Consider the following 24,084-nt stretch of genomic DNA (forward strand, 5'->3'; position numbering starts at 1 on the left):
CTTTTACATCGAGAGCAGTGGTCTGTAGGCCAGGTTTTGAGATCAAGAAGCAGTTTATCCTCTGGTTGGTTATAAATATATGTTAGTCCCTGTAAATCCAGAAATAAATATTATATATAAACTACATATGACTATTATTTCAAAAAATAGATTATATCCTCATAACTGCCTACTTATATAATTGTGGAGGACGAGGTTCCTGTATTCCTTTGTAATAGTCTCCGTCAGCAGAATCGTTTTTCCCTATATCACTGAGAGACCACCTTAAGGCCTCCTGAACCATGTCATCAATGGTCTTGAAGCAACATACTCATACAGGATATTGTAGCTTCCAAAACAAGATGTAGCCATAAGAACTCATGTCTAGGCTAGGCTAGGCTTTAGTATGCCCCAACCCCACTGCTCAAGGAGTTGGCCCACTGAATTTGCAAAATGGCACCTTGAGTGGTATTAATGAATGAATGAATTAATTAAAATGATTGGATGCGTCAGCACTTAAGGCCATTTTGCACCTTTCAATATATTCGGGGAAATATCCTCTTACCTAAAATTCTGACTTGAGGGATTACATAAAACAAGGGGTGTAAAAGCCCCTTGGAAAAATTAAAAGTGCAAGATTGTAAAAAGACCGGCACAAGACAAACACAACACTTTAAAAAGTCAGAAACAAACTAAAAGCCTCCTCACAGATGGTGGAAGAGACCAACTCTTCGTAAGAACCTAAAAACCTTTGATAAAATACTGTTGTCATCACCCAACAGGGATGACAAACAACAGGAAGCTTAAAAGTCTGCCGGAGGTAAGCAAGATTGGCACATTCAACGAGAATATGTCGAATACTTAAAACAACATTACAAGCAGACTTGGCGACAGCATCAGCTGCTTCATTCCCATGAATGCCCACATGGCTAGGGACCCAACAGAAGTGTACATCGACACAAGCAGTCTGAATATGCGTTGCACTACCGGATGCCGGGAATACGGTGAATCCAGAGTCTGCAACGCACTGGTCGAATCACTGCACACTTTCTTCAGACCATTGACGTATGCAAAGTCCAGTGCCTTTAGAATGGTGTACAACTCTGCCGTATAGATGGAACAGGCAGGATGTAGAGGGTAACTGGAACTTTGTGTGTCTAGGACGAAGGCCCAACCAACTGATTCCACTATCTTGGACCCATCCGTATAAAAAACATTAAAATTGGGGTGCTTCGCACGAAGTTCTGAAAACTGCTGCTTGTATACAACCATTGGTGTTTCTGCCTTTGGAAGGACAGTCAGAGAAAAATCGATAGAAGGTGCAGGAAACTCCCAGGTTGGGAGAGGCGGAATGAGTGGAGAGACGCCAGGAAGATCACTGTCAACACCAAGTGCTGACAGGATGTCGTCTGCAAGAACACCAAATGGTCTAGTGGCTCTAGGGTGGAGCCAATACCTTGCCAGCCTACTCTCGTCTGAGATGGTATGGTATGAAGGATGTGAGGGCATCGAGCGAAGATGGAGGAGGTAGTTCACTACCAGCCGCTGTCTTCGCAGAGACAACGGCGGCTCAGATGCCTCTACATACAAACTGGTGACCGGACTGGTGCAGAAAGCACCAGAGCACACACAAATACCAGCATGGTGGACGGTGTAGGGTGCGAACCCTCTCTTTCTCTTCCTCTCCCTTTCCATTCTCTCTCTCTCTCTCTCTCTCCCTCCCTTGTGGTGAGGGTGGGAAGGGGGTGACAAAAAAAGAAAGGGAGGGAGAGAGGAAAAGAAGATCATCTTCTTTCCCCTTTCCTCTATTCTCCCTCTGAGGGGGAGAGAGAGAGAGGAAAGAGAGTGAACGTGGGAAAGAAGAGAAAGAGAAAAAGTCTCTTCTCTCTCTCTCTTTCTCTGTCGAGAGAGAGAGAGAGAAGAGACAGAGAGAAGGGTGGAGAGAGAGAGAGAGAGAGAGAGAGAGAGAGAGAGAGAGAGCTCTTACTTCCCTTTCTTCTTCTTTCACTCTTTTTCTCTTCTTCTCTCTCTCTCGGTAAGAGAGAGAAGAGGAAAGAAAGAATCTTCTTCTTTCCCTCTCTTTCCCTTCCTTTTCCTTTCCTCTCTCTCTTTCTGTATCTCTCTCATCTGCTTCTATCATCTCTCTCTCTCTCTCAGAGAGAGAGAGAGAGAGAGAGAGAGAGAGAAAGTAGAGAAGAAATGAGATAAAATGTGTAAAAGGTTGAGAACTCGAAGACAAGAGAACTTTAACTGGCGAAGGTGAGGTTACCCTGTTCATTTCTTATCGAAAATAAGGCCCAGAAAGCGGACCTCATTTACGAAGTGCAGATTTCCCCATGTACAGGTCAGGGTCAAGATGGCATGTACACTGATGACAAAAGTGGACGCACATGGTCTTCTCGGATGTGAAGGTGAAGCCTGTTTGGGAGGACCACTCAACCAAACGGTTTATCTTCAGTTGGGGTTGACGAGAAGCTGACGCAAGATTCCGTGAGCGACAAAATAAGGTTAGGTCGTCTACATAGAGAAGACCATATACAGGGGTGAATATGTTGGTCATAACACTGTTCACTGCTATGGCAAACAGAGTCACGCTCAACACGCTGCCCTGCGGGATGCCGTTCTCTTGTAGATGAGGATCAGAAAAGGAGTTCCCAACACATACGCAGAAGTATCGGTCACTTAGGAAATTTAAGATAAAGTACGCCACGTGGCCACGAACACCCCATGAGTGGAGCTGCTTCAGAATACCAAAGTGCAATGTTGTGTCATAGGTTTTTTTGGAGGTCGAAGAAAACGGCAATTCAAGAAAGCACCCTGAATATGCATTTCTAGCTGAACCAGATGGTCCAGCATAGAACGATTGGAGCGAAAACCACATTGAAAGTTATTAATAATAGAGTTCTCCTCCAAAAACCAGGTGAGACGCTTGTTGACCATGTGCTCCATTAGCTTGCACACACAGCTAGTTAGGGCGATCGGCCTGTAACTAGAGGCTGTGGTGTGTTCCTTGCCTGGTTTTAGGATAGGAACAATAATTGCCTCCTTCCAGGAAATGGGGAATAGATCCTCCAACCAAAGCCTGTTGAACACCGTAAGAAGGAAAAGCTCAGCTCTACTGGGCAGATGATGAAGCATCTCGTAATGGATCCTGTCCACTCCAGTAGCTGTATCCTTTGAATCCCAAAGTGCATAATCGAACTCCCATTCAGTGAATGGAGAATTGTATGGTCCGGTGTTACGACTTCAGAAAACGAGACGACATCGTTCCTGACGGTCCTTCTCACAGCGGAAACAAGGTTCGTAATTTTCGGAGTATGAAGCATCAGAAAATTGTGTGGCCAAGATATTTGCTATGTCTCCGGATGTAGTGTAAAAAGTCCCGTCATGCTCCAGAGCAATCAAAGGAGTGGATGCACCTCCCTGGATGCGACATACTTTGGTCCAAAGGGCTTTCAACGAAGCCTGCTTCATCAAAGAAGACACATATTGGACCCAGCATGCCTTCTTACTGGCTCGAATGAATCTACAAGCACGGGCACGCTTAATGCAGAACTGCTCGACGTTTGCGGCAGTGTGGTTAATGTTGAATTGATCTAGGGCACGATTGTGTTCCTTGATGGCTGCACTGATCTCCGCAGTTCACCACGGGACTGGACGATGCTTTGTGGGTCCACTGGGATGTGGAATTGAGGTGCGTGCAGCATCAAGGACTGATGACACGAAGATATCTAGGGCATCGTTTGCTGCCAGAGTTGACGCAAGATCGATTTCAAGGTCCACTGCATGCTCGAATGCACCCCAGTCAGCTCGACTGAGATGACAGTGAGGGGGTTGTTCACTGAGTGCTGAAAATGTTCGAAGGTGAAAAAGAGAGGGAAGTGATCACTCCCACAGAGATCAGTGTGAACGCTCCAAGAGATGGTAGGAGCAAGGCTGGGACTGCAAAAGGACAAGTCCAATGCAGAGTATGTGCCTGAGGATGGTGTTGAGTTTTGGGTTCTTTCAGTTCTTCCGTAATCCAGAAAATGGAGTTAAGAATAAGACAGTATTTGTAACACAAACAAAAGTGTATAATTCAGGAACACAGTTAACAGAACAAGTACAACAACTTACACATTGGTATAAATGAAAGAAGTCTCGTCACGAAGAACAGCTATGATATTGAGACATACATGAGAGAAGCAATACACAGACTGATAACAAACAACATTTAATAACCAGGTCTGGCGTTCAAGTTCAATCGGCATACGACACTCCCCCCCCCCCCCCCCCTTCGGCTGAAGAGACTCCCGTTTCATGGAGTTTGCCCATAGCGGTTGTCTTGGTCTCTGTGATCTCCTAACCGGGTGATTGTCGCAGGTTGCATTTGGAGGCTCCCCTTGATCTTCAGTAGCAGGTACTGGAAGATAGTCCTCTTCTCTAACAAGCATTGGGTTGTTTCTGCACGGTCGACTTTGATTTCGGACAAAGGTGTCTTCTCCAACCTTGTCGGAATACCTCTTGATCTTCGTGAGATGAACAACAATCAGTTCATTATCTACAATCACCTTCGCCATCTTCCGGCCCATCAATTTAACAATTTCGCCGATTTTGTACTTGGACCCATGGCTGAATTGTTTCTTGTGACGTTCCACAAGTACCTTTTCCCCCGGCATAAACGGAACGGGACTAATAGGCTGATTCTTTGAACCATTTGACATGTCAAAAGCGGAAATGGCTGTTCTTGGCCGAAAGTTAAACAAACGTTCTGCTGGACTATACCCGTGCACTGGAGTATTCCTTAATCTGCCGAAAAGCTCAAGAACGAACTTGTCCATCTCTCGCAACGTGATGCATGAACGATTTGAAAAGTTCTTTTCTAGTAAGTTCTTCACCACCCTGACATTCCTTTCAGCTAGACCATTTGATTGGGGGGGGGGGAAGGGGTGTACGGAGCTGAGTGAAGAAGCTTGATATTCCTCTTTGAGCAATAAGATTTGAACTCTGAAGATGCAAATGGTTGGCCATTGTCAGTTACATAGGTTTTCGGATATCCAAAGCATGAAGAAAATTCATCTAAATGACCAATCATGGTGTCAAATTGCATATTCTTCACTCTCCATACCGATATCCAATGAGAATAAGCATCAACCAGCAACAGGAAATTCATGTCTGAGAAATGGAAGAAATCAAGATGAACACGCTCAAAAGGCTGCGATGCAATAGGCCACGTTTCGAATGCGGTACCCGGTACGTTGGGCCTGTTATTGTATCGCAAACATGTGTCACACAAAGACGTAACCCTCTCAATATCTTCGTTCATCGTGTTCCAGAAGAATGATGAATGAGCTATTTCCTTCATTTTGCATGTTCCCTGGTGGAATTTGTGCAACAGAGATAGGACACTTTGGATACAAGATTCAGGTACAACCAGTCTTTCGCCCATGAAAATACATCCCTTCTGTATGTGGACATCATATCGCCTATCGGATATTTTTCTGAGAGGCTGACCTTTTGTTCTTCCGATGAATTGTGGCCATCTCCCTTGAACATATTCGAAGACTTTAGAAAGCTCAGGATCACGTTGTGATTCCAGCGAAATGCGCGTCAACACCGAAGATTCAATAAGATTAAGGACAACCAGCTCAGCTGTCAACTGACATGCGAAATCATCATAATAATCATGAACTGGATCATCTGCAACACAAATTCTAGACAGTGCATCAGCCAACTCAACATGAGGCGTCTAAACAGTTTTGAAGTCATATTCTTCCAATACTAACTTCCATCTGTTGATTCTGCTGATGGCTAAAGCAGGCAGGTTACTTCTAGGATCCAGCAGGTGAGATAAAGGTTTCGAGTCGGTGAACGCAACAAAATGTCGTCCAATGAGATACTTGTGAAAGTATTTGACTCCACGTATTAATGCAAGTGATTCCCTTTCCAATTGAGTGTACTTCCTTTTCGCAGTGGATAAAGTACCGGCCATACACATGATAGGCTTTAGGACTCCGTTTATCTTGTGCATTATGGCTGCTCCCGTAGAGGTAGGAGATGCATCCGACATGAGGTATAAGTCTTTGTAAGGATCATATACAGTACGTACTAAGTCCTTAGATAGCAGATTCTTGACATCCTGGAATTCCTTGTGATGAACATCTGTCCATGACCAGCGTACCCCATTCTTCAACAAATCATATAAACTGGCAACACAGTCAGCTAGGTTTGGTAGGTACGAAGCGTAATACGTGACCATACCGAGAAATGACTTCAATTTGCCAACATTAGTGGGTGGCTTGCACTGAATTATTTTATCAATGTTTTCTTTCAGAGGACGAATTCCCTCCTGTGAAAGAGAATGTCCCAGATACTTCACATTTTGCACAAAGAACATAGACTTTTGTTCATTTATGCGGATGCCATAATCGGAGAAAAGATTCAGCACCTTTCGTGCTTTATCATAGCCCTCCTCAAGAGTAACTCCTCCTACTAAAATGTCGTCTTGGAAAATGGAAACCTTGTCTACACCCATCAATATCTGCTCCATCGTGGCTTGGAAAATGGCACTGGCAGAGTTTACTCCAAAGGGAAGCTTCAACTGTCTGAATAACCCGAATTCCGTGTTGAAGACAAGGACCTTCTGAGCCTGTAGAGATAGGCGTAACTGAAGGTAAGCCCTTCGAAGGTCAAATGAAACGAACCAACTACAACCAACCATCTTGTTGAAGAGGTCCTCTATTTTAGGTAATGGATGTCCCATCTTCCTAAGTTGCGGATTTACAGTGTTCTTGTAGGACACACATAGCCTTAATTCACCGTTTTTCTTACGAACAACAAGAGAAGAAGCCCACGATGATGATTTGATCGGTTCTATGACTCCGTCACTAACCAATTTCTGTAATTCATTCTTGACTGGTTCCTTAAGCGAGTACGGGACGTCGTAATATCTCTTGAACACTGGCGTAGCATCGTCTTTCAATGGCATGTCTATCTCGAAGCGCTTGATCGACTTGGACATGTCACCATCAAAAGGTATAGGAAAATCTTTCCTTAGATTCACAACCAGTTCTTTTATTGCTGATGATTCAACAGCAGTTGCAACCATCTGAGGAACATGTGAAACAAAAATGTTTTGCCATTCAGGCATGAAAATATCAATCCAAGACAAATGCACGGCAATATATACTCTATATCTATATACTCTTTTCCATCCCTACCGATTTCCCTCAGGTCCATCTCAACGTTGTCCCTCCATCTTCGTCTTGGCCTTCCTACAGGTCTCTTACCATCAGGTTTCCCAACAAGAATCCTGTGAACTCCTCTTTCCTCTCCCATTCGTGCCACATGGCCTGCCCACCTAAGTCTTCTTGATTTAATTATTCTAATAATATCTGGACAAGAATACAAATTATGTAGTTCTAAATTATGTAACCTTCTCCAGTCACCTGTCTCCTCATCCCTTTTAGGTCCAAATATTTTCCTAAGGATCTTATTTTCAAATACTCTCAATTTATGTTCCTCTTTCAATGTAAGGGACCAAGTTTCACACCCATATAATACTACAGGCAAAATTACTGTTTTGTATATTTTAACTTTTAGTTTCTTAGATATTAAACGAGAAGACAAAAGTTTATGAAGAGAGAAGTAACATGCATTTCCTGAATTAAGCCTACTTTTTATTTCCTCTTTAATATAATTTTCATTTGTTAATATTACTCCTAAGTATTTGAATTTGGAAACTGGTTCAAACGAGTTGTTATCAATAATTAGATTTTGATTATTACCTAACACTTGGTTTAGGCCTGTAATCATATATTTAGTTTTCTCTATGTTAACTTCCAAACCTATCTCTTTAGCAGTTTCGAAAAATATTTTAGCATTATTCTTAATTGTATTCACATCATCCCCCAGTAAGTCTACATCATCTGCATATGCTAACAACTGAGTCACGCCATTTAATTTTAGTCCTTCTTTAGTTTCTTTTACCTTCCTTACAGCATATTCTAAGGCAAAATTAAAGAGCAATGGAGATAATGCATCTCCTTGTTTTAACCCATCATGAATTGTAAATTTGGCAGGGTCAAATTCAGATATTAATATTTGCAGTTCCTCGAGATGAGTATGGAAACCATTAAGGTTTCATTGGAGACAAGAGGCCATGATGTAAGGTTTAGCAATGTTGCCATTACTTTTTATCCAACCCTTGTATAAGGTCATCTACTCTTTTTATCTTTACAGCTGCTATGGCCCTTTGTATTCTCAGAGGTAGCGTTTGTATAACCTGCTTAACCAGCTCCTCCTCACTGCATCCCTCTTTCAAATTCTTGAAACTTCTTAATGTTTCCCATGTGTGTTCTTCCAAACTATCAATATTTGACCAGTCAACATATCTTCGTTTCAAGGTTTCCAACTCTTTCCTTAATATCTTTACTGCAATAATAATCTAAGAACTTTCTGCTAAATTCTCTAAAGTTCTTGAACTTATGTTGGTTAAACTGGTACCAACCTGCCGCTGATTGTTCACAACATGTGTTGATTAGGCTCAGCATCATGTGATCTGGAATCCTCATTAGTCGTACATTTGTTCAAAGTTTATTCAAGAATTTTCGTGGGCATTTTTCAGATATATTTCCATTAAATTTAGGCATATGTTGCAACTCTTGAGGCCTCGGTATCCTGGACTTATATCTTTCGCTCCCTCAGCTTTATTTTCATCTTCCATTCTTAACTTTCTCTCGGTTCGCAGTCTGATTCACAATTATCTAGCCACAACGTTGGTTGCCACTTATTTATGCCACATCTCTTTTGGTGTAAATTCTGTATACCATGGGTTATGGGTTGTTTTCTTGGCATGTGAATCAAACAGTGGCATATATACCAATGGATATAAATAAGAAAATATATATTCTGAGACTTCAATGATACAAAGACTATATGTACGAATTCTTGGTACAAAACTTTTTCTTCTTCTTCTTCTATCATCAAAAGGACATCTTCTTCTTTCTTCTGTTATGGAAAGATCATATTCTTCTTTCTTCTTTTATGGAAAGGCTATCTTCTTTCTTCTTTTATTGAAATATTATCTTCTTCTTTTACAGACAAATATGGATATAGCGCCACCAGGGTAACGACCGAATGGACAACCAAGGATCGCAGTTATACCAGCGCTACCATTGGCCCAGTGCGACAAATGTATATAGCTTAACCATCGTGCTTTGGGGCAACAAATATGGATATAGTACAGGTGCGGCTCGCGCATAATTTTCCTGGGGGTTCACCAAAATTATGCAAAGTGGACTTATCTAAACCTTTTGAGACACTACACGCTTTGGTTCGTAGAGATAGTACTGGGAAAATTATCAAATTTTGGCCGGTAGATTACTGACAAAGTTAATTTGCTTTATGTTCAGATAACAGTGGCAGTACCAAGGAGTGTGTGTGTAGGGGGCGATCATTTTAATTTAAGATTTTCGTATGGTATTGTATTTAAAGGTATCTCAGAATTCAGAAAATATTCTCGCCTCAATTTTGCCTCTTCCACTCTTGCCAACTCTTTTCTGGTCCCACCACTGTCAAATAGACTATATTATTGGAACTGGATCCTGAACCTACAGTTAAAAATACAAATCTCTGCCTGCTAAAATGAGTATGTATCAGTAATCAAACCCAAGACCCCTTGATTACAAGATAATTCTTATATAACTATTAGAAAGTATATCGCTAAATCAAAGTGATTCGATTCTATTCTATGCAATATGTTAACTTCTCACACAGAAACAACTACACTCCTTCCAATACACAATCCACCTCACTCCACTCAACGTATCACCATGCCAAATATTTCAATCACCAGCCACGCACTTCAAAACAAACTAACAAGTATGGAGACAATGACACGTAACAAAGTCAATCGTGCGTGTCCCCTCGAACACCCTCTCTTTCTAGAGTATAACTGATCGCACGAAACCCAAACAACTTTTTGGTTGTCTTCTGAAGTAAGTGCGAAATGCCTTCATTGTTAGGTTAGGCTTGAATAAATAGTAAATACTACATTTTTGGTCAAGCACAGTAAAGCCCCGAAAATTGCAGTGTATATATTCTAAGACAACTAAACCTAAAAAGCCTAACATGTCAACAAAAGCATTTAGTCTGATGTAAGAAGACCAAAAGGTTGTTTAAGTCTTGTCTGATAAGCGACCCCTCGCCCTCGCCCTATTTTTGACTTTTCAGCTCCTTCCACCTGAAGTGTTTCCATCTTAAAGAAGAAAACTCTGAATGTGTAGGCAAGTTTTTTTCTATCATATTTATCTTATTTGTCCCATCATCTTTACTTCTAGCTTTCGTTTGGGGTCACCTCTATATTTATATTACACCCTCTTCATTAATCTAATAAGTCTTGTAAAATATAAATAATACAAAGAGAATGCCAAATGAATTCAAATTGAAACACATAGTGCAACACTGGAAGAGAGAAGAGCGTGGTTCACTCCAGCTCGTTGGTGATCCTACAAACTGCGCATGTCCGTTTTGACGAGACGACCTTCCTGGAGTATCCGACTGCATGTATTTTCGCCATATGTACGCGTCGAGCTTCTGCTAGCTGTCCTATGCTTTTAGCATGGTAGGGGTTGCCTTACAGAGGTTCAGCGGGGGCTTTGCACGAAACGGAACTAGAGGGGAGCTGAGTGGCTCTGGTCCGTGGTTTCTCCTTGTCACTAAGAGAATTTGGCACTCTACGCTTATGAACATCTCAGTTATTGTTTATTTTGTAAATTACTGGGGGTTCACTGCACATTTGCGCTATACAGCCAACCGCACCTGATATATAGTACCACCAAGGGACTAAACAAAACTCTAGCAAGAAGCTACCTTCTTTTCCAGAAGGAAATGACTGCTTAACTTCTTTAATCTTCTATATGTACAATGTATGTGGATTATGCCAATCTTTGAGTTTTCCCGTGTTCCTTTGTTTTTCTATCCTTTTTTACAACCATTTAATCACTACTGATTCCTTTTACTTGGTTTTAATCACTTCTTCATTCCTCCTAATTCATTAATAATTCATTGTCCGTTTTTTTTCTCTCTTGTGCTGCCATCTATCATCATTCTCACCAACTATTTTCCCATATGTTTGCCGTTGGCTTCACTCATTTCAGCACGTAACATCGGCAAGTTCAAAAAATGCAACCAAAAATGTCAAAAGTGCTCAAGTCATGAACTAAATTTATATGAATGAGAAATTTCTCAATACCTTTAATATCATTTCTGTGAATGCAAATTTACCAAACTAAATATACAGTGCAATCTCGGATTTTACGTTTTTCAGGGGCCCAAGATGGATGAACTTAAAATACAGGGAAACATAAAATCTTTGAAAATTTTATAGAATTTTGCTCTACCGGGACCATGAGCATTGAATCTAAGGGGGGAAAATGTATAATCAGGGAACATAAAATCATGGTTCCACTGTATTTAACAAAATGGCAGTGCAGAACTGGCTGCACTACCAGACAATATAATATTTATATTACTGTAACATAAAATTACTGAAATATCATTATACTCACAAAATCATTTTTGTAATGGTGTTGATCAACTAAACCTCTGAAACGTGCCCCAGTTACCTCATATAGGACACTTCCTTTTTTCAGATCAGATTGCGGGAATTTCTTTCTTGAAAATTTTAAACATGTCTCACATCTGTACAAACTCTTATCAAGAATCATTCTTTCGATTGCATTTACTAAATCACATGGGTTTGTTATACCGGTGCAAGGATCTGAAAGAACAAAAATAATATTGTAAAAACTATTCTATATGAAAAACAGTACGATATGATAAAAACCTGATAAGAAAAACTGTATATTTTTTAACCAGATATTCCTAAAATTTTACATTAAGTCAAATCAATACTGACAAATAAAAATGATATTAAAGAGGAAATAAAAAGCAGGCTTAATTCAGGAAATGCATGTTACTTTTCTATTCATAAACTTTTGTCTTCTCCTTTAAAAAACTAAAAGTCCCTTACATTGGAAGATAAACATAAATTTAGAGTATTTGAAAATACGATCCTTAGGAAATTATTTGGAACTAAAAGGGATGAGACAGGTGAGTGGAGAAGGTTACATAATTTGTATTCATGTCCAAATATTATTAGAATGATTAAATCAAGAAGACTTAGGTGGGCAGGCCACGTGGCAAGAATGGGAGAGGAAAAAAGAGTTCACAGGATTCTTGTGTTGAAACCTGATGGTAAGAGACCTGTAGGATGGCCAAGATGAAGATGGAGGGATAACGTTGAGATAGACCTAAAGGAAATCGGTAAGGATAGAAAAAGACTGGATTGATCTTGCCCATGATAGGGACAGATGGAAGGCCTGTATTGCTGCAGCCATGATGGGTTTAAGAAGGCTAAAGAGTTAGTTAGTCAAATCAAGCTATAAAATGGATTCAAGATTACTCAAGAATTATTATTATTATTATTATTACTTTTTTGCAAAAACAAGTCACATGAATAATAAAATATATGCTTCAGGCCGAAACCAAGTGTTAGGTAATAATCAAAATCTAATTATTGATAACGACTTGTTTCAACCAGTTTCCAAATTCAAATACTTAGGAGTAATACTAACAAATGAAAATGATATTAAAGAAGAAATAAAAAGTAGGCTTAATTCAGGAAATGCATGTTAATTTTCTCTTCATAAACTTTTAGTTCTTTAGATATTAAACGAGAAGACAAAAGTTAAAATATACAAAACAGTAATTTTGCCTGTATTATATGGATGTGAAACTTAGTCCCTTACATTGAAAGAGGAACATAAATTGAGAGTATTTGAAAATAAGATCCTTAGGAAAATATTTGGACCTAAAATGGATAAGGATACAGGTGAGTGGAGAAGGTTACATAATTTAGAACTACATAATTTGTATTCATGTCCAGATATTATTAGAATAATTAAATCAAGAAGACTTAGGTGGGCAGGCCATGTGGTACGAATGGGAGAGGAAAGAGTAGTTTACAGGATTGTTGTTGGGAAACCTAATGGTAAGTAATGGTAAGAGACCTGTAGGAAGGACAAGACGAAAATGGAGGGACAATGTTGAGATAGACCTAAAGGAAATCGGTAGGGATGGAAAAGAGTATATAGATCTTGCTCAGGATAGGGGAAAAGAGTATATAGATCTTGCTCAGGATAGGGACAGATGAAAGACCTGTGTTGCTGCAGCCATGAACCTTCGGGTTTAAAAAGGCTAGAGAGTTAGTTAGTTAGTTCAGTTGTTATGATTAAATCTTTTTTTGTGTGTGAACAATGTCCGTCCAGGTGCCAGGTGACAGTTATGTGCTCAAGTCGGCAGACTTTGATTTTACCAATAATGCGAAAAAGAGGCCGATGTCAAGAAAATAACCTGGACATTTGTGTTTGTCGATAAGAAGTAAGAACAATGCTTCGAAGGAGTGTTGGTTAACGCAGCAGCTTCTCTTTCATGCCAAGTGAATATGGTTTGATGTGGCAATCTCGAATCCGTGGTTGATTGAGAGGCGCAATAGTATCAGAATGATGCCTCCAGCAAAGGAATCAGATTTCGTCAAATTGAGAGGTTACGTTAAAGAATTTGGTAGTGATGTTTTCTCGACAGATGACAAGATTTTGTTTTGTAAGCTATGTGATATTTCTGTTGGATATTCGAAGAGGTCTTCAGGGTTGCATCATCTAGACATGGCAAAGCACATAAGAAACTTGCAAGGATGAAAACAAATGTAGCTCAGGCATTGCTTCCACATGCGATGTCAGTCCACGGCAGTCGGCAATCTTCTTTCACCCAGGAACTGTGCAAAGCATTCATCGCATCTGGCATTCCTCTGTGGAAGTTGGAAGAACCAACACTTCGTAAGTTTCTTCAGAAGTACTGCGACAGGGAAATTCCTCACAAATCCACACTAAGGAAGGCCTATGTGGAAAATATATACAGTGACACTATACATGTCATCTGGAACAAAGTGAAAAACAAAAACTTGTGGCTATCAGTGGATGAAACGACAGACTGTTGCGGGTGTTACATGTAAAATCTTGTGGTGGGTGTTTTAGAATTTGAATTTGAATTTGAATTTAAAATTTTGGGTGTGTCAGCACTAAGGCTATTTTGCACCCATCACATTATACGGGGTCCAGCCCCTTATCGTTACAAATATGACAGTTGTATTATTTGATTAATTTTGTACTCGAGTGTATTGAGGTAGGATCGTCGCTGTGACGTGGTAGACTACCTCAGAGCTCCTCATGCCTCGTGGCTCGAGCGAGGTGGAAAGGGGGCGGTGCTAGTAGTTGAAACGGCAGATCGCTTGACGTCGGACTGGGAACCGAGCAGTGCCTTGACGTTTGTACGGGGTGTAATACCTGTAATTACGTGTTTGTGTCGAATAAACAGTAAGTCAAGGAAACTGATTCTTATTACTTCCCGTCGTCATAAGTATGGCGCACGAACAGGAGGACTCGATCGTCTACGTCGTTAGAATCTGGTTGTAGCTGTTAGATGGAAGAATTCAACTTTTTCGTCTGTGATGTTGGGACGTAAGTACTGAACTTTTTCTATGTGGAAAAGAAGAATGACGAATAACTTTATCGCGCTGTGATTGTAGCACCGAAACTATAAAATAGTTGTACTGAATACGGCGACTAAAATTCTTAGCTAGCAGTAACTGAAATTGAAAATGGCTACAAAAAAGGAATTGGAGTTTCTCTTTAAACAATTTGAAGCTAGACTCGCGGAACAAGTTAGTAGTGTTGAAGCTAACGTCAAAGCTGATATTAATAGTGTTGAAGCTAACGTCAAAGCTGATATTAATAGTGTTGAAGCTAATGTCAAAGCTGATATTAACAGTGTTGAAAGGAACGTCAAAGCGGATATTAATAGTGTTGAGGCCAGTGTAAGTAATGTAGGCACCAGTATAGGTCTCTTAAGGCAAGACTTCGAATTATTGGAAGCACGAGTCGAAAAGAAAGTGTCTGATAATTTGGTCGAAACAAAAGAATGCGCCCATGAACTAAAGGAACAAGTGGTCAACTTGAGCACGAAATTGGAAGAGAAGATAAACGAGGTTTCTGTTACGTGTGTAAATCAACATAAAAAATTGAGAGAGGTTTTCGATTCTCATGTAAAACAGGTAGAAAATGAATGCGTAGAAATTAAGAAAACACTCGAAATAAATCAAAAGAAGTTTGAAAGTTTAGTCAACCTTGTACATGGAAATGAAAGTAATATGAAGGAGTTGTTTAATAACATTAGTGGACATGAAGTTGCTATTGCTGAGTTGAATAGTAAATTTAACGAAATTAGTGTTAAGTCTGGACAAACTATTCAAGATCTAAACTTGAGCGTTCAAACCGTTCAACAGAAAATATCTAGTAATGACATTACTGTTAAGGGTTGCTTACAACAACTTACAGAGATTACTAACAAATATGAGGTTCTAGATGATAAGCTGGAGAATATTCGGTATCAAGTTAGAGATTTAACGAATGATTTTTCCATTTTTAGAGTAAGTGCTGAACCGGCAAAATCTTCTTTAGGATTAGAAACTAGAGTACAAGGCTTAGTTAGTCCTGATGTTTCTAGATTGTCTGAACAGCAAAGGGAAGCAAGGAAAGCTTCTTTACCCATTGAAAAAACTGAATATATCACGTTTAGAAATCAAAGACCATTACGTAAAGGAGAATCTGATTCAGATGTAAAATCTTCTAGCTCTGAAACTAAAGTTCAGTTAAGGGGGCTTAAACGTAAATCTGTAAGTAGCTATAAGACAGGTAGAGTTGCGAAAAGCATGTCAAGAGATAAATTTCATGATAGTAGTTCGGAAAGTGGAACTGATCACAAAAGTAGTAGTTACAGAAGGAAGTTTGTGCCTAGTACACTTAAGTACTCTGATCTAGATAGGTTACCCAAATTTACTGCAACCAGGATGGATTATTTAGCGTCACAATTTCTTCAAGAGGTTGAGGATCGCTTGGATATGTTAAATGTTCCCAAAAAAGATTACATGAAGTATGTACCAATGCTTTTGAAAGGTGTTGCTAAAAATTGGTTCTCTCAGGAGAAACTACACATTGTAGATTATAGTTCTTTTAAGGTTCTTTTCCTTAATGCCTTTGAAAGTGCATCGTGGAAGTCAACATGTCTTGCAAATGTCTTGTGCAAGAGATACAGCAAAGAAAGTAGACAAACTCTGTTAAATTATTTCTGGTCACAGATTAATTTACTAAATTCCATTCAGCCAGACATGCCAGAACAGCAAAAAACTATTTTAGTAGCCCAACAGTTACCAAATAGAGTTCGAGAAGCAATCTTAAATCAACCTAATATTAGTCTTGGTACCGCTGCGGAATTGGTTGCGCGTCATGAAGCTTTGTATGCAAGTGCTGAAGGTGAAAGTAGGAGAGATGGAAGGCCTGTTGGTATTAGACAAGTACAAGTTGTTAATGAAACTAAAAGAAATCATCAAGCTAGAGTAAGCAATATGCAAAATTCTAATACAAGCCATGAGACTAATGTAAGGAATTATGGTAATGTCAGGAGATATGCCACTGATAATAATAGTAGTAATGATAGTAGATCTGGTCAGAGATCTTGGAGAGTAAACCGTTTTCCATATTCTGGTAATAACTATAGAAACAGTAGCTTTCGAGGTAGATACAATTATAGTAACCAAAATCGTATAAATGCTGATAATAGTAGACCTAGGTATAGAAATACTAGTACAAACACTGTGTCACACGATGATGTTCAAAACAATCCTCAAAGAAGTGAACCTAGATCTAGTACTAGGGAAGAAATAGAAAATGGTAATGATGGGTCTTCACTTAGGGTGAATGCGCCCTGGTTTATGCCTGAACAACCTTTAAACTAGATAGTGAGTCTATTGTTATTGTGACACAGAATAGCATAGACGAAGATGAGAATATTGTGTCAGTAGCCAATCTTAATACTGAAGATTTAAGAAACAAACTTTGTAATGAAAATTCTAGTAAAGCAAACTGTGAATCATGCCTTAAAAATGTATGTAGGGTAGATATTAATTTTTATGAAGACTTGTTAGAAGATGAAGCGAAATATAGTTCTAATAACTTAATGTTACCTGTAAACCTCGGGAACAAAGTCAAGAATACAACTTCTATCTTTGCAAATATTAATGGGATAGAGAGTAAATGCTTAGTAGATAGTGGTAGTGACATTTGTTTGATGTCAGAGAACAAATGGAAACGTATTACTAGCGAAGTCACCAGACCTAAATTAGAGCCAATAGAAGATATTATTTTGGTTGACTATTCTGGAAAAAGAAAACAGAAAGTACTTGGAAAATTTTGTGTGGATATAGAAATTGAAGATATTATGTTTTTTGTTCAGTTTGTTGTCGTCAAAGATTTGACAGTAGAAATTCTTTTAGGTTTAGATTTTTTGTATAATGTAGAGGCTCTTGTAAACTTCAAGGAAAATTCTTTATTGTTACACACCAAACAAGGTGAAAGGTTAGTTAAATTATTACCTATATCTTGTCCAACTTTTGATGTGAGTGAAGAGGCAGAGAGTAGTTGTCTTAATGTAAAACAAAAGTCAAAAGAGGAAATAACTGTTGCTAGTGTAGAAGATCTTAAATTAAAAGCTATGCAAGCTGAAATACTCGATGAAGATGAAAAGAAGCAACTGTTTGATTTGTTACTTGAATTTAGGATGTTGTTTGATGAAAAACCTGGTTTATGTACTAAATATGAACATCATATTGAATTAGATACAACAGAACCTTTAGTTTCTAAGCCATATCGAATACCTTATCATTACAGACAAAATGTTAGAGATCATATTCAAAAATTACTTGAGTGGGACATTATAGAACTTTCTGATTCACCTTATTTAAATCCACTAGTAATAGTTCCTAAGTCTGATAGAAGTGTAAGAGTATGTACTGACTTCAGGAATATTAATCAACACCAAAAAGTTAGTCAAATTAGACCAATTAATATTGAAGAGGCGTTACAAGGATTTGTTGGTAGACCATATGTATCACTGATCGATATGTCCTCTGGATTTCACCAGATTTTGTTGTCAGAGTCATCTAAAAAGTATACTGCATTTTTGTTTGAAGGTAGACAATACCAATACAAACGTTTAGTATTTGGTACATGTAATGGAGTACAAGCATTTACGATGGCAATGACCAAGGTATTAGGCGACATTCTGTCAGAGAATGTTATCATTTATGTTGATGATTTATGCATTAGAAGTGAATCTTTAGAAAGTCACATAGAACATTTAAGAAGTGTATTTTCTAAATTAAGAGAGTCTGGTATGACTGTACGTCTCAAAAAGACATTCCTCTGTAAAGAAAAGTTATTGTACTTGGGTCACATTATTGACAAAACAGGTATAAGAGTAAATCCAGAAAGAGTAGAGGCTATTCTCAATCTTCCTACTCCAAAGGATGTAAAGACACTTCAAAAAATAATAGGTTGTTTCTCTTGGATGAGAAGATTCATTCCAAACTTTGCTACCATATGTGCACCTTTATATGAATTGTTAAGGAAAGGTAAGAAATGGATATGGACTAAGAAGGAACAAGAGAGTTTTGATTTGCTCAAACAAGAAATTTCTAATGATGCTAAACTATTTCATCCTGATCTTAATCAAAGGTTTTATGTCCAGGGAGATGCTTCCTTACTTGGCATCGGAGGATATTTGTATCAAATAATTGATGGTGAGAAAAGAATAATAAGTTATGTAAGTCGTACACTGAAAGGTTATGAGAAACAATACACCATAACCGAGCTAGAATGTTTAAGTCTTTTATTTTGTATTGAGAAATGTAATCAATATCTTTTGGGTAAAGAATTTACTTTAGTTTGTGATCATAAGTGTCTCACTTGGCTGAACCATTCGAAGAATTGGAACCCTCGCTTATTGCGTTGGTCCCTTCAACTTCAAAAATACCAGTTCATTGTAGAATACTGCAAAGGATCTGACAATGGCCTAGCGGACTTATTGTCCAGACAATTTTCAGAATCAGAGCCGATTTTGATGCACATCAACAATAATGTAAGGTTTAAAAATGAAGTATTAGATATACCTGTAGAGTTGTTAGTCCAAGAACAGTACAATGATAAGTTATTTCAACCTATTATTGATTATTTGAACAATTGTGAAAACGTAAATGTAAGTTTACCTCAAAGGTGTAGAAATTGGAAAAAGTTTTATAAAGTATGCAATGGAATTTTGATGATAAGAGATTTTCACTTTGAGAACATCTGGAAAATATGTATACCTCAATCTTTAGTTTCGGTAATACTGAGGAATTATCATGACAATATGGGCCACTTTGGTTGTGAAAAGGTACTCAGAAGAGTTAGGAAATTGTACTTTTGGCCTGGTATGAGAAAAGGTATTCTGAGTTATATCAAAGATTGTGAACTATGTATGAGAACGAAGCCGAGTAGACATCCGCCCAAGGGCATATTCCAACAACATTGTAACCAAGGTGAAACTATTTTGTTTTTAGATATACAAGGACCATTAATTAAAGGTTCACAAGGAGAAAGGTTTCTTCTAACCTTACAAGATGCTAACACTAAATATCTGTTCGCTTATCCAATGAGGTCAAGTACAGCCAACAGTATTGTAAAAGCCTTGCTAGAAGGATATGTCAGGCATTTTGGCATTCCACACAGGTTGGTTAGTGATAACGCCACGGTGTTTCATTCTAACAAATATGTGGACACTTTAACAAGCTTAGGTATAAAATTGGCGTATACCCCAATATATCATCCTAGTTCTAATTTAGTTGAGAGAATTCATTCCGAACTCAACCGGCTTATGCGTGTTTTTTGTAAAAACAACCACAAAGATTGGCCGAAATATATAGATGTAGTGGTAAGCTTATTAAATGATAGTGTACACACACAGCTAGGATTTGCTCCCTCAGAGTTACAACTAAACAGAGATCTTAACTCATGTATTTTGAATCATTTTAATTTACCGCCTAATGAAATTTCTCTGTGGAAAGACAAACTATACATGGCTTTTGTAAAAGGTTTCCAAGCAAGGAAGAAAAAAAATGACAAGTACAACTTACAACAAGAAAATAGACCTGAAGTTAAAATAAAAGACCTGGTATTTGTAAAAACACATTATCTTAGCAGCCTCCTAGAAAATCGCACTAAAAAGTACAGTGAGGTCTATGAAGGCCCGTATATGGTAATTGACAAACAAGCAACTAATGTATACATTGTAATAGATTTGAAAACTGGCAGTATCAGTGGTAACCATCACAGTGATAATCTAAAAATCTGGAATTGTACCATTGAAAAGAGAAGTTGTTATTTAAGCCAATTGGAAAAACTAAATCCAAAATTGTACAAACATTTGTTTTGGGTAGATCAAAGAAAGATTTAGATTTTGTTTCAAATTATTTATATTTATTTGCTATTTTTATATTTTCTTTAACATAAATGTTGTTGTATTGATTATATCCAGTATATTTGATCATGATGTATACCAGTTTAACTGTAACTACACAAAGTATGAGTGTAGATAACATAACAATGTGTAAATTATAAATGGGTATTTTATTTTGTAAAAATTTCACTTGAAGGAAATTTTTCTCCCAAGAGAGGGGAGTTATGACAGTTGTATTATTTGATTAATTTTGTACCCGAGTGTATTGAGGTAGGATCGTCGCTGTGACGTGGTAGACTACCTCAGAGCTCCTCATGCCTCGTGGCTCGAGCGAGGTGGAAAGGGGGCGGTGCTAGTAGTTGAAACGGCAGATCGCTTGACGTCGGACTGGGAATCGAGCAGTGCCTTGACGTTTGTACGGGGTGTAATACCTGTAATTACGTGTTTGTGTCGAATAAACAGTAAGTCAAGGAAACTGATTCTTATTACTTCCCGTCGTCATACAAATAACAACTCTAATGTTGCAGAAATAAATAAATAAAAAAATATATTAAAATCTTCTGACTTTCGTTAAAAGCTGAGGCTGTAAAGGGGCACTCAGCACACATAAGGACAAAAGAACAGGACAATACAAACAAAATTATACTGGCCATGGGGCCAGTCGCCAGAGCCTCGTTAGTCTTCAGTCCAGGGTGTACTAATGTGGAAGTGAGGTTGACATTTGGGTGTACTACGTGGAAGGTCACCCCTTACACCCCGGGTGTTTTAGAAACGGAACAGGCAGGAGAAATATTCCTTGTGCATGTTGATCAGCTGGAGAAGGTAAACCATTCAACAATCGCTAGTTTAATTGAAAACTCAATGCAGATACTATTTCCTGAAGGTATTCCGCATGATAGGATTCTGTTACTTGTAACCGATGCAGCTAGGTATATTTTGAAGGCAGGAAAAGCCTTAGGGTTCTATATTCGAAAATGATCCACATAACCTCACTGGCACACGGACCTCATAGTCTATGCGAAGAAATTCAAATAAGGTATCCCAACGTAGATCGATTTGCGTCAAAAGTGCCCATCACGATGCCAAGCGCTAAAGGAAGCTGCACCAGATATTCTTTCGCCACCACAGCTGGTGGTGACGTGGTGGGGAACATGGCTCTCAGAAGTTCAATATTACTGCACCAATCTTAACATTCTTTCCGAAGTAGTTTCTTGTTTTGAAAGTGAAGGTGCTGCATCTGTTAGTGTTGTTCAGCAATTACTTCAAAATACATTTCTGCGAATTGCATTCCTCGTGTCGTGCATTGAGCAATTGGAGCACTACTAACTTCAAATTATAGAAGAAGTAAAAACAAAATTGTCAATAGTGAGGGGGCAAACAGCAGATTTGATTAGAGAGAAATTCAAAACCATCTTGAACAACAATCTTGGATTCACCACCATCGCTGGTGTCATGAGCGGTGACGGAAGATCAACTCTGGAAAGTGTTGAGGAAGATTTGACACCTGCAGATGTAGCATTTTTTAGGTTTGCTCCAGTTACATCATGCTCCGACTTACATTGTCACGCTACAAAGTGCTGCTGGTAGATAACAGGCAAAGTTTCACGGTAGAGAACCTGAAGAGAATTTTCATTTCTCACTGCAATGCTTGAGGTTAGTAAAATTAAAAATTTGTGAACTTTCTTTGTTTATATGCCTACGTATGATAATTTTTTAAAATATTTCCTCTGTGTGTGAGGCATGTTTTAACAAAGATTTTGTATGGAGATTGAATACAGTATTTTTTTTCTTTAAACTCTGCCTTTTCTTGTATATAAATTCGAAAATTACACTTCCAACAAATAGACAAAATGTAGCAGAATTGTAAATGCAACTGAGGATATTTGCGCAATAAGTGTCACGATATTTTCAATGTTTCTCCATGCATTCTACATGAAAGACATTCTAATTTCATTTAATACATAATCCGAACTTTGTTGATACTGCGTGGAAAACCCAGAATTGAATTGTAAATGAAAAAAAGGAAGTTCTGCTTTGCATATATTTGGGATTCACTGCATTTTTTTTGCGTTCTTCTGACATATTTTTCAATTTTTAAGACACATTTTTAATTTTTTCTGACATATTTACATACATATTTTACACTTTTATAGGACATAAAGTCCCTGGCCCTAATCATCACCCATCCTCATCTTCAGGATTAGCCATAAGTGGCAGAAAAGCGAAGTAAAATAAATCAAATCAATAAGGGCTGTATTGAATCCTCTCACAACTGTTCTTCATCGCATACATGTAAAATTATCTTACACCACCCTTGTTACAAAAACCCTGAACTTAAACTGACTTAATCTGACTCACAATGTTCGTGAACCCCCATGTCAATGAAGGGTCATTGTGCATATTGAATCGTATTTAACACTCATAGCTTTACCAAGACATAACAACTCATTGGGGGCAACACGGTGGCAACGAAAAAATAGACGGAACACTGAATGAAAATGAAAGGGTAATTGTGTGTGTGTGTGTTGAGATGTGCTGTTTCCCGTGTTTCTTTGAGAACGATAACTCCGGCTGTAGGCGACAGAAATTCATGGGACATGGACAGCCAGGTTCAAAATGTCGAGCCCCATCTTATGAAAAACTTCTTGCATGCAAGAAAAATGCAGAACACGGCATTTAACTTGTATGCCGTACCTAAGTGTACAATGTTGCACTTCTGCCATTGATTGGTTGCCAAGGACATGCTCTCTGTAGCTCTGCTCGATATTGCTTCTAAAACCGTGTGTCGCATAACCCCACATGCTAATGAAATTATAGAAGATTATCAATGTGGACTTAAACTTAACAGATCAAATTTTGCACACCCTACAGACAATTGGGAAAGAAAAGAGGAGTTTACAGGATTCTTGTTGGGAAACCTCATGGTAAGAGACCTGTAGAAAATCAGTTAAAGATGGAAAACATTGGATTGATCTTATCCAGGATAGGGGCAGATGGAAGGCTTGTGTTGCTGCAGCCATAAATCTTCAGGTTTAAGAAGGCGGGAGTGTTAGCTAGTATAAATATATGAAAATTGAAAATAAAGAGTTCACAACATACTTGCTGTCGAATGTAAACATAATTTCTTGTATATCTGAAAATGAAATTTATCTTGCAAGTTTTGCATGTGTTTTGCAGAACTTAATAACATATTAAATACACCTAATAAAAAATACCACTTTAGCACTAATTAACATTAGCCTCTTCATTGTAGTGATTCAACATATTCAAGACTAAACATTTTAACAAATTTCTATGTCAAGAATTATTATTATTTTAAATTAATTTTAATTAATTTAACCATGAATTTGACTTCATGGGCAATCATCTGCAAGAAATTAAATGAATCCAACTCTCTTTAATTTTTTTGTACTAGGTCTACAATTTATGAACAAAAGAAATTGTAAACTTACTGTCTACTTGGTACATATCACGATATACGTGTTGCACGAAAGTGGAAGGAATTCCGTATTCAGTAAAAAATGACGATCTCATTGTATTTACAAATGTCAGAACATCATCTGTTATACCATTTGATTGTATTTCAATGGCACCTGTGCCTAAGTACCTTTCTTTTATTGACTCTTCATCTGCAAATGCAGGGGGGATGTAACTTATACTCAATGTGAAGTTTGATGC

At 38.3% G+C, this 24,084-nt stretch overlaps 1 long non-coding RNA gene across 1 annotated transcript; it reads right to left on the reverse strand.

The window, feature by feature from the left end:
- LOC145995316 (uncharacterized) lies at positions 1–24,077 on the reverse strand. The gene is made up of 3 exons (XR_014442435.1): positions 23,859–24,077; positions 11,529–11,740; positions 1–89 (listed from the first exon to the last, which is right to left on the reverse strand). It is a non-coding gene; the product is annotated as an uncharacterized LOC145995316 (long non-coding RNA).
- Positions 24,078–24,084: the final 7 nt, after the last annotated feature.

This window comes from Lepisma saccharinum, chromosome 11, assembly GCF_977018435.1.
Source record: "Lepisma saccharinum chromosome 11, izLepSacc3.1, whole genome shotgun sequence".
NCBI lineage: Eukaryota > Metazoa > Arthropoda > Insecta > Zygentoma > Lepismatidae > Lepisma > Lepisma saccharinum.